The sequence below is a fragment of the Pinus tabuliformis genome, chromosome 7 (assembly GCF_031772625.1).
Source record: "Pinus tabuliformis cultivar Carrire ecotype Pingquan chromosome 7, CPIR1, whole genome shotgun sequence".
In the NCBI taxonomy this organism is placed as follows: domain Eukaryota; kingdom Viridiplantae; phylum Streptophyta; class Pinopsida; order Pinales; family Pinaceae; genus Pinus; species Pinus tabuliformis.
This window is the reverse complement of record NC_142293.1, coordinates 1134472532-1134485156: the sequence shown is the minus strand read 5'-3', so window position 1 is coordinate 1134485156 and position 12625 is coordinate 1134472532.

The following is a 12625-nucleotide window of genomic DNA, read 5'->3' as shown; positions in this document are numbered from 1 at the left end:
AGGAAGCTGTCTAAAGCTAAGAAAAATTATTCCATGACAGAGCGCGAAGGACTAGCTGTGGTGTACGCGCTCCAAAAGTTTAGGCATTATTTGTTGGGTGGAAATTTTAAGATGTATATTGACCATTCTGCATTAAAATATCAGGTCAACAAGCATGTGTTGGGGGGGAAGATATGCAGGTGGCTGTTGTTGTTCCAGGAGTATGATTTTGAAGTTATTGTGAAATGATAGGACGCTTGAAGGCTGGACCGAATCATATGTCGCACATTGAAATAGGAGAGGAACCTACAAATTTGGAGGAAGGACTACTTGATGCACAAATCTTTGCAGTACGCATCGCAGATAGCCACTTTGAACATATTATACACTTCCTAACGACAGGTATGGCTCCAAAATGATATACAAGCCAACAAAAGAAGGAACTGGTGGTGCACATGATAGACTTTTCTGTCATTGCAGGGCAGTTGTAAAAAATGGGATCAGATGAAATATTGCGACATTATGTGCCGAAGTTTGAATGAAATAGAATCGTCACTGAGGCTCATGACGGAGCCACGGGAGGTCATTATGCAGGAAAGCAACAACGCTGAAGATTCTACATGCTGGGTTATGGTGGCCGACCTTGCATAAGGATTCAAAAACGTATTGTAGGGCATGCGACACATGCCAAAGGATGGACAGACCCTCACGAAGGGACGAGCTGCCACTGAATCCGCAAATATCACTACATCCCTTTGAAAAGTGAGTGATTGACTTTGTAGGACCAATTCAGCCTCCAAGAAAAAAGATGGGTGCATGGTACATCATCACCGTGACTGAGTACTTAACTAGATGGGTGGAGGGATAGCTTGTGAAGGACTGTACAAGCGTGACAACAACCAAATTCATAGTTGAGTACGTGCTGACAAGGTTCAGTTGTCCAAAAATTCTAATGAGCGATCACGGTACACACTTTCTCAATGAGACGATCAACGTGATGATGGAAGAGTTTCAGGTTTACCATTAGAAGAGCACACCCTATCATCCACAGGCTAATGGGACGGTGGAAGCATTTAATAAAATATTAGAGAGCATGCTCTCGAAGGTTTGTAATGCTCCAAGAAATGACTGGGATGTTCGCGTGCCAGCAGTGTTATGGGCTTATAAAACGACTTGCAAGAAGTTGACCAGACAAACGCCGTTCAGATTGGTATGTGGCATGGAAGTTGTGATGCAAATGGAGCACATTGTACCTAGTCTGCACATAGCGACATTCACAGGAATGGCAGATTGCGGAGCCCTGAGGAGAGGTTCGCATAGCTAATAGAGCTTGAAGAAGATATATTTCTAGCTGGATTCCATCAACAAGTTCAAAAGAAGTGCGAAAAGGCATGGCACGATCGACACATCAAACTACGCACCTTCAAGGTAAATGATTTAGTTCTATTATATGAAAGAAAGTTTGATAAATTTCCAGGAAAATTTCAGATGCATTGGCTACAACCCTATGTCATTAAGGAGATTACCGATGGTGGAGCAGTTCAGTTGGTAAAGTTGAATGGGGAACCATTCCCAGGGCGGGTGAATAGCAGCCGATTGAAGCCATACATTAGCAATCCGGTTAGATGACTACATGGTGGAAGCATGGTCTTAGCGCTCCAGGAAGCTGAAAGGAGGTACAACACTATAAACTACACTGCCCGAGTTGGGGAGCTGCGCAATTGGGGAATTGCGCAGAATGAAGGAATGTCATAGTGTCAGCAGAAACATGCAGGGATCTGTGCTATCCAAGAACGGACTGCACAGGCAGCCAAAAAGTGAATGTTATGGTCACTATTCATGACTTGATAGTAGGAAAATGACTGAATGGAGCGGGGGGGCATTTTAATTAGAATTTAAGGGCAATATCTGTGAAAATATACCGCCAATCCAACATTTATGAATGAATTTAGGGGGGAATGGTCAGATTTGAATTTGAAAATGCCTATAAATTATAGGTGGCTTCCCAATGAAAAACACTTGGAATTTTGAGAATTGAGGTGTTGAGCTCTCAGGCATGCATGAACCATGAGAGATTTGAAGCTTTGATAGCGAGTTCAGTGTTTGAGAGGTTGCAAAAAGAGACGTAGGAGTTGTTGTCTAGTATTATGTCGGCACCCACAGAAACCATGAGTGTAGGAGAAGCAATGACAGCTGAGGGAACTGCCCCAGAAGTAGCAATCACAGCTGAGGGAACTGCCCTAGAAGTAGTAATGGCAGCTGAGGAAGCTGCGCTGGAGGTTGAGAATGTCGAAGTACCAGTGGAAGTGCCTAAATCACCAAGGACGCCTAGGCCGAGGCCTACGCCAACCCAAGAGGGTCCAAAATCAAAGAAAGATAAGTAGAAAGAACCATAGTCGGTGCGAACATCATTGAAAAGGCACCTGCAGAAGGAAAAGCCCACCATGCAGGAGAAGGGAAAGCTAATTAACCTTGAACCTGAAGAAGATGTTGAGGGGATCCCTATGGATGAAGAAGACATTGTCATGAGGGCGGAGGATTTTGATGTTGAGGGATCCGACCCTATCTCTAAGTTGCCCGAGTACATTCCTTCGTGCAGAGGCAAGACAAAGGTTCCAAAGGACATTGATGAAAACAAGGTCGCACTACATACACCCTTGCTGCCAGACAAAATTGCCTTCGGAGGACCATGCCTGGGGTGCGTCCCCCTGTTAAAATTGGAGGATTAGTATTTGGCTAATACAGAGCACATTCCCCACTTAGCCACAGATCAACTCATGCATCACGTCTTCTACAAAGACTTTGGTGTGACCACGTTGGAGCCAAGAAAGTGGGTAAAAGGGGTGGATAAGGCTGGTCTATTAAACATGTTGTGGGTATCGCATTACAACTGCATGCCCATAACCATGATAGTGATCAAGTAGCTGCTGTGTTTGGTGCACGATGGATGCATATGGCTAGAGGATCCGATACCGATCACTAACATGCCGATCCATGGGATCACTCGACTGCCGCATGCAGGAGAAAATTCGACCATGGCGTTTGGAGGAAATATAGGTGAGCGCGACCTCGCCGAAGCAATGAAGGATAAATTTAAGCTTACAAAGAAGTCGCGTGGCTACTCCATCACTAGCATAACCAACCCCGTGGTCAAGGTAGCCACTCAGATCCTGGCAAGCAAGATTATGCGGAAGTGTCGCACAGATGAAGTGCCGCACCAGTAGTGTCTTTAGTGGCCCAGTGCGTAGAGGGCATACAGTTCAACTGGGCACACTACCTCTATAGCGAGTTTCTTGCTAACTGTAGAGAGGCGCAGGATCAAAGAAACACATTTCACTATGCATGGCTATTGCTATCCATAGTGCTGGTTATGTGGGAGTTACCAGAGGATAGTCAATTTCCTCTAGTCATGAAAGACATACCAGAAGCGACGAAGTTCGCATCACTCTGGGCTACGAAGGACCCCCAAAGGGTCAAGGACAACAAGGTCTTTTGGATCTTGATGGAGATGAATATCCACATGGCCATCAACCACAAACCGCGGTTGTCGCCGACCGTTTATGATCAGCTGGCAGAGTATGTGGAGTTCAAGGTGGACTTCCACCAGGTCTCCATGCACGTGCGGAAGGATCCTGAACAAAAGTGGTATGACCTTCCATACTTGGCCACAGATGATGCAATCACAGCAGTCCTTGACCACTGACTGATAGATTGGCACACCGCTTTAGACTTGACAGCTAGGTCTAACAAGTTCACAGTGCAGCAAAAAAAAGAAGAGGCCAAGTGAAAGATGGAACAACTAGCAGAAAAGAGGAAGATGGAGGCTGAGGACAAAGCCAGGGAAGAGCGCGCTACCAAAAAACAGATAGAGGAAGAAGAGGAGTGTGACTCTGACATGATTCAGAAGTTGCCTTCCCCAGAAACAGAAGAGGAGGAGGACCAGTAGACAGGGCAGGGAGGAGCGGACCCAGAGACTACTCCATTCTGGATTAAGTGCAACAGGGAACTGGAGAAAGTAGGGCCACGGAAGAATTCTAAGGCCAACAAGACTTCCCTTGACTCGATCACCTTGAGAGAAGCTGATATGAATGGCATTGGTGATATGGTGAGGTATTCCACCACAGAACTGCTACAACAGTTCGAGCAGTAGTAGAAGCAGGCCTTGGGCATCATTTAGATGGGTCTGTGCGAGCTGCAGAACCAAGTGTCACAAGTGCAGACCAGTATGGGTCGCACTAGCATGGCGTCAACCAACTTGGTGCCTGGGATAGTTGAAGCAGCAGAAATGGTTCGCCCCTTGGACCCCCGGTTTATCGCGCTGCCAGATGGAGCACTGACTACGGAAGCAGAAGATGATTGGCCCACTGTCCACACCCTCTAGAAGGTCAGGCTAGACTTAGCTACACTTCCAAGAGAAGCCCTCCACACCCTGCATGATGGTGTGATTGCAGAACTTCAAGCTTGAGAACAACGAGCATTGAACGTCATCAGTGAGTAGAAGGTGAAAAATGCCCAAATGTTTATCGAGAAGACTTCTACCATCGAGCTCTTTAAGGCTATCACCGCGAAGAATGAGCACACTAACAAGGTAGTGGCGAAGGCATGCAGGTCTATCCCAGAGCTGGATATTCCTGAGGATGCACCAATGGACGAATGAATTCTGAAGCTCACTACCAGAGTGCACGAAGTGAGATCAGAGTTGGCCAAGGTTTAGTTGGAACTGAACCTTAAGATCATAGAACTTGCATTAAGGGACCAGCCCTTGTCTCCGCCAGAGGTAAAGGAGTAGCGTGAGGCCACTGTTAGAGATGTAGTAGCCACTATAGATAGCGCAGTGAAGGAGTGCACAACGCTCTTCGAGCATGCGCACGAAGTGGTTACCAATTTGCAGGAGGATCCCACCTTACAAAGGTTGGAAATAGAGGCCCGGGAGCTACAACAAAGATATGAGGAAGTCAAAGCGATAACGCGCACGTCACTCTTACATAGAGACCAGAAAAACTGTAGGAGGATAAGGTGCTAAAGGAGCAGGTGGATGTAGCGCAACACAAAGAGAGTGTCCTCAAGTCCAGAATAGGGCCTTAGCTTGATGAAGCTTATGCACTCACAACCATCATCGAAGGAAAACTAGATAGTCTACAGGGAATGCAACAAAAGGTATAGGCAGATGGCGTAGGGCTAGCGACTGAGCAGCTAGTCAAACAAATGAAGCAGGTGACAACACAGTGCACCACCGAAGTTGTAGTCATGTAGGTGGAGCTAGGAGGTCTTCACAACAAGATCTCCATGCCAACAGAGTGACTTGAGGGTGAGTCACCAGATTTGTGTTGGGGGCTTGTTGGGAATGGGTCCCCCGGGGTCAATTTTGGGGTTAAAAGCCCAAGTTTTGGGGATTAAAGGCCAAGTTTTGTGTAAAGCATTCGCATTTTGTGGTCATGGAGTGCGAAGATGTCAGGATTCAATAAAGGGTTTCTACCCTTCTTTTGTGTAAAAGCATGTCGGCTTTAGAGATCTACCCATGGTTTGTGGACCATGGGATTGTATAAAAAGGAGGTCTTAGAGGAGTCTAAGATAGTTCAGTTCATAGTTGAGTCTTGTTATGTTTTATGAATGGGTCTGTGAGATCTAAGAGCGAAGAGTCTTAGCATAGGAAAAGGCTCTATAGCTAAGTGCGCAGAGGACTAGGGTAGAAGTCCGCAGCTGAGTGCGCAGATCCCTATAGTTGTGTGCGCAGGGTAGTCAGAGGTTGTACTAGATATTTGAATCAATAATAAAGAGGAGTATTCTGAAATTACCTGTGTATTTCATTTTTATTCATTGCATGTGATTATGTTATGTTGACTACTGGGTTTATGTTTTAATGCTACTCTGATGCGCGAATCTATATGTTTCTCTGTTTTATATGACCGCAAGTAGAGATATATGTTTACATGAAGATAACCATAAATGCATGTTAAAGTAACCAATACTTAAGCGAATATGGGTAGATACAGAAGTAAGAGTAATTACAAGGGCACGTGAGTGCCTAATCTATCTATTTAGGGCCTATGAATCATGATCAGAGACTTTCACGGAGGCTTCAAGGATGAATAAGAAAAGTACTTTGATAATCCCTAAAGGGCTTATTCATTTACGCGAAGGAAGGTTAGGGAAAATAACCAACATCACAACCATCTCTAGGTGTGGATGTTGGAAATAATACTGAGAGGGGGGGTGAATCAGTATTATCAAATCAGTATAAATTTTTCATTTTCATACTCAGATTCATATACGCTACTTCCGTTAAGGATACCCGCGTATATACGCAATTGTAATTAATGCAACTAGCGTATATCCAGTAAACTTATGATTCAGTTAGTTGATCTTCAATGAGTGCATCAGAACATTATTAACCATATCAACAATAAACAAGTGCAGTAAAACAGAACAGATCATCAGACATAAGAAGCACACATGAACACCATGATATAAGGTGGAAACCCAATGTGGGTGAAAACCACCCGCTGCAAGTCGTCTCTATCTTCTTTTAATAAGAAACTTCATTTTACAATAGTTTTGTACTGGTGCAGTCCTTTACCAGTATGCAGGCTGCAACCTGCAGAGGGCTACAACCCTCTCTCATTCTCCAGCTTCTCCTGGAAGGGAGCTACAACCCCCTAAGCTCTTGTACTAGCCGATCCATTTACTAGTGCGTAGGTGCCAGCCTACTGAAATGCTCCAACCTTTACTCGTTTTCCAGCTGCTATTGGAAGGGAGCTACCACCCCCTTAGCTATTGTACTAGCTGATGTACTAGTACGTAGGTGCCGGCCTACAATCTCCTTTCATCCTCCAGGGACCACATTTCATACATTTTCAGTCTGGATACTCCTGAAGCACAACACTATAATCTGAAGGCCGCATTTCATCCAATTTTCATACTGGACCCCTCGATATCATTGAAGCACAAAATCAATCAATACTAGCATCATCAATCCCTGAATCACTGAAACACTGAAACCCTGTCAACAACACAGTCACTAGAACACATAACAAACAACAGAACTCTGCAACAATAACCAGATCCAACTGCAACTTCAGGTATCATATATCATAGTGTATACGCTACTATAACGAACCAAACCCATGTACAGATCTATAAATATTCAATCATGACTTGCAGCTATTTCAAACTTAAGTTATACCTAGTTCAGAACATTACATGCATCAATATACAGATCTAGAATAAGCATAATCAACCATATAGAGATAGTTCATTTCAAACCATTTGATCCCGATGTATCCTTAGATCTTGTTCTCCATCAACCGGTGAGATTCCTCCTTAGCTCAGATCAAGCAATGCATCTTAAACCCATAACCTGCATACTGGATCTCATACTTCATCAGATATTCAAGACTTTTTTTTCATGCCTTTGCCTACTGATCTTCTTCTCCTTTTATAGTCTTAGGCCATACTCAATACCATGGTCCAAAACCATTAAGAACCAATACTAGGGACCCAATACCTGGGTTCAACACTTCGGACGCAATATTAAGGACCAAAACCATAGGTCTAAATACCACTGACCCAAAAATAAGCTTTCCCACATGTACACGCTTTTCCGTGCATGAAAGTGCGTGCATACGCATACACGACTTTTGATCGGCAATCCCACGTGTATACGCGCCTTTGTATTAGTGAAGTTGCGTGTATACCCTACTTGGTATATAGCGAACCTACGTATATACGCGAGTTGGTACATAGTGAACCTGCATATAACCTACTTGTATACCCTACTTGGTATATAGTGAATCTGCGTATGTACTCTGAACCTTCATATATGCTCTTCTTTCATCATTCTTTGTAATCTAATCATCAAATATTTGCTACTGATCTGCTGCAATATGATTTGTCATCTGTGTGAGTTGCCATCAAGGACAACACTTGTATCATAATGCCAACAATCTCCCCCTTTGGACTTTATGGCAAAGCTTATTTTTCATTATGAGAACTGCCATCTGATTCCTTTGAGCTGTCCTGCATCCCATGTATTCTTGTAAAATCTGATATCTCTTCTGTAGATTCATCTGGTTATATATATAAGTGAGTTGTTCTTCTATCAGTGGGTTGCCATCAAGTACAACACATGCATCATAATGCCAACAATCTCCCCCTTTGGACTTGATGGCAACAACACCAAATCACTCTCCCCCTTTGATATCAAGGGAAAAGGGCAGACCAAGATATTCTCTTTCCTTGATAAACATTCCGCTGTCCATACTCCCCCTGAGTACCTGCTGAAATCTTTGAATGAGCTCCCCTCTGACCATGCTCCCTCTGAGTACATGTTGAAGTTTTTGCTCTGCTGAAGTGTGCCGTTCATTCTCCCCCTGATTGTAAGCAATGTCTACAAAAAGATTTTCTACAAGAATAATATGACTCTATACATCATAAGTGACCTTCCTATCACCAAGGACTCATGCATACATCCATCTCCCAACCAAGTGGGGATATACCAGAATTGACTCATCTACCCAACCAAGTGGGGATACACCAGAAGTTTACATATGACAAATAAGTACATTACATTATTCATCCCAGGCATAGTGGGGAAACCAACATAGGCCGTTACATGACCTTGATAAGAAAATATATACATGACATAGAGACGAAATATATAAAAAACAATTCTATGAGAGTCATCAGTAGCATCTGTCAATCATCATTTAGATCAGCAACCATGTTCTCCTTCTGCACCTGTTCCACCTGAAATCAAACCAACATATACGTGACTGTATCCACAGAAACAGGCGTATATACGTGGATGTTCTTCATAAAACTCGCGTACAACCACTTCCAGATCTGCAACCTATAACTGTCCTGTAACAAGGTATGTCTGCATATAGATATCAACTCATCCTTTTGAACATCATCATAAAATTATTCACATTATATCATATGTGAAAAACACCATAGTCATCTTATCAACACCAAGATCCTTATCCACATGAGTGCCAAGAACTATAGGAATCCTGCATCATAACTGTATTATATGATCTTTATGCATGTGATGACAACAGCATATGAGTAACTCATCATCAAGTAAAGAAGATGTGTATTCAAGCTTTGTACTTCTCCTTATCCTTATGAAGATCACCATGTAAACACCATATATGCATCATCAGAGAATCAACCACAAATCTGATCTGAACATCAACTATGTAACCCCAAGAATCATATGAGATTTTGTCATGGATAACTCATAATCATAGCAAGATATATCATTTAGCCATATAAGTATCATCACCAAGGACTACTAACCATAATGCCAACAATGCATTATTCAAAACATAAACTCCCCCTGAACCTGTGCCATCTGTTTACTGTCAGATCTGATCATGCATATATCAGCAAGAAGTATCACGACATCATCATCATCAAGTTAGGATCAAAAACACTTCTAAACATCTTATGAGTATCAAGACATTTCCACACATCATTAGCAGATTGTAACCATTATCAAACAGAGCAAATAATAGACTGAATCATATCAGACCCTTTTTCTGAGCCTGTCCCTTCTGCTTTTCCTCAAACTGACATATACACGACTGTGCAGTGTCTAACTCACATATATACGCGACTTCCCTTTATGCAACTTGCATATGAGATTTAGGACACTGAAGTTTTATACTTTCAGCTCCCTCTGAGTCTGTTATGTCTGTATATTGTGTTGTGCCACATCTTTCTGACTGTACTTCCTTCTTCTTCCATATCTTCAAGTGTGATGATGTTTTCTCCTTTCGGTATGGTGCCCGTACTTTGTTCCTGCATTCCTTAGCTATATGTCCAAGCTTGTTACATGCATAACATCTCACATGTTTCATATTTCTTCTGTAGAAATCAATAGCTCTGTGACCAAACATATTGTAAGGAAAGCAATATCCCTTAAAATACCTGGAACGTGATATTCTTTCTGTGTGATGGTCTTGAACCATTCTACTTCGGCATCTGGCTGCAACATGTCCAAGATTATGACATACATAACATTCAACATTATTTATCGGAGGAGTAAAAGATTTTCTTTGAAGAATTTCTTTCCTTGGCTTTTGATGGGGTTGTCCTCTCATCTCCTTGTTGATTATTTTAGATTTTACATTAGAGTTCCTTGCCTCTCCTTGTGAGCTAGATTCATCTTCAATAGATTCATAAAAACCTAGGCCATTTTTGATAGCAGGATACCTTTGACTACTAAGAATATCATCCAAGATCTTAGTACTATTTTGAAATCGTAAGAGCTTATCCTTTTCTTCTAAGTTATCTTTAAGAATATTTACCTCAACCTGATGTTGCTCCTCCTTTTCATGATACTGCTTCTTCATATTTTCTTCATATTTTCTTCCTTCATCCAACTGATGTCTTAGTTCAAGAATTTCGTTTTCTTGTTTTTCAAGAGCTTGGAGTAGTTCTTTATTCTGCTTCTTTGATTCTTCAAGATCTTCCTTTAGCGAGAGGATCGTAACTTCAAGCCTTTCATAATAACTGGATCTATCTCTGAGTTTCTTGATTGTTGTGCTCCTTTCATTGACTTCATTTCTTAATGATGTCACTTCATCCTGCAAATTTTGACATTGAACTACCTTGTCCTTGAATACCTTCCTTACCTTGTTCTCTTCCTCTAGTTGAACTTTTAGTTTGGTAGCTTCTTCTTTGAAAGCACATTCCCTTTGTTCAATAGATCTTGTTGATCTCTAATTTTGTCTGTAAGCCTTTTAAATTCTGCCTCTATTTGATATCTTTCTTGCTCACCCATAAGAACAAATTCAGTTGTTTCGCTATCACTTTTATCATCTTCGCATGGATGGATAAATGTATCACCAAAGGATAACAAATTCATACCTGATAGATCTTGTTCATCTTCATTCTGAAGTGATTATGAATCTGAAGTGCTTCTTCCACATAATCCCCAATCGATGCTCCCACTGTCATAGATCTTCTGATATGTCTTCTTCTTCTTATGCGCTTTCTTCTTAAGCTTCTTTCCCATTGATCTATGGATATCCTTCAAGCGATCAAGCTTCTACCAAAGGACCCGCTCTGAAGCCAATTGTTGGAAATAATACTGGGGGGGGGTGAATCAATATTATCAAATCAGTATAACTTTTTCATTTTCATACTCAGATTCACATACGATACTTCAGTTAAGGATACTCGCGTATATACGCAACTGTGATTAATGCAACTAGTGTATATCCAGTAAACTTATGATTCAGTTAGTTGATCTTCAATGAGTGCATCAGAACATTATTAACCATATCAACAGTAAACAAGTGCAGTAAAACAGAACAAATCATTAGACATAAGAAGCACACATGAACACCATGATATAAGGTGAAAACCCAATGTGGGTGAAAACCACCTGCTGCAAGTTGTCTCTATCTTCTTTTAATAAGAAACTTCATTTTACAATAGTTCTGTATTGGTGCAGTCCTTTACCAGTACGCAGGCTGCAACCTGCAGAGGGCTACAACCCTCTCGTTCTCCAGCTTCTCCTGGAAGGGAGCTACAACCCCCTAAGATCTTGTACTAGCCGATCCATTTACTAGTACGTAGGTGCTGGCCTACTAAAATGCTCTAACCTTTACTCGTTTTCCAGCTACTACTGGAAGGGAGCTACCACCCCCTTAGCTCTTGTACTAGCTGATGTACTAGTACGTAGGCACCGGCCTACAATCTCCTTTCATCCTCCAAGGACCACATTTCATACATTTTTAGACTGGATACTCCTGAAGAACAACACTATAATCTGAAGGCCACGTTTCATCCAATTTTCATACTGGACCCATCAATATCATTGAAGCACAAAATCAATCAATACTAGCATCATCAATCTTTGAATCACTAAAACACTGAAACCCTATCAACAACACAGTCACTAGAACACAAAAAAAACAACAGAACTCTGCAACAATAACCAGATCCAGCTGCAACTTCAGATATCATATATCATAGTGTATACGCTACTATGATGAACCAAACCCGCGTACATACGTGCTTTCACCAAAGCCAACCCGCGTACAGATCTATAAATATTCAATCATGACTTGCAGCTATTTCAAACTTAAGTTATACCCAGTTCAGAACATTACATGCGTCAGTATACAGATCTAGAATAAGCATAATCAACCATATAGAGATAGTTCATTTCAAACCATTTGATCCCGATCTATCCTTAGATCTTGTTCTCCATCAACCGGTGAGATTCCTCCTTAGCTCAGATCAAGCAATGCATCTTAAACCCATAACCTGCATACTGGATCTCATACTTCATCAGATATTCAAGACTTTTTTTCATGCCTTTGCCTACTAATCTTCTTCTCCTTTTATAGTCTTAGGCCTTACTCAATACCATGGTCCAAAACCATTAAGAACCAATACTAGGTACCCAATACCTGGTGATGAGCCCCAAATTTTGGTAACAATTTGGGCTCATTTCGCCTACTTACCTTGCTCAACCCTTCATTTTTTATCACTTATGCATCATTTCTTAGTATATTCGTGTTATTTGTAGGAAGAAGGGCAGTCATTATGCCTATGTGGCTAATACATGATGATTTCAGGTTTTTTGACATTAAATGGAGCAAAGACCACGCAAATGGAGACAAGGAGA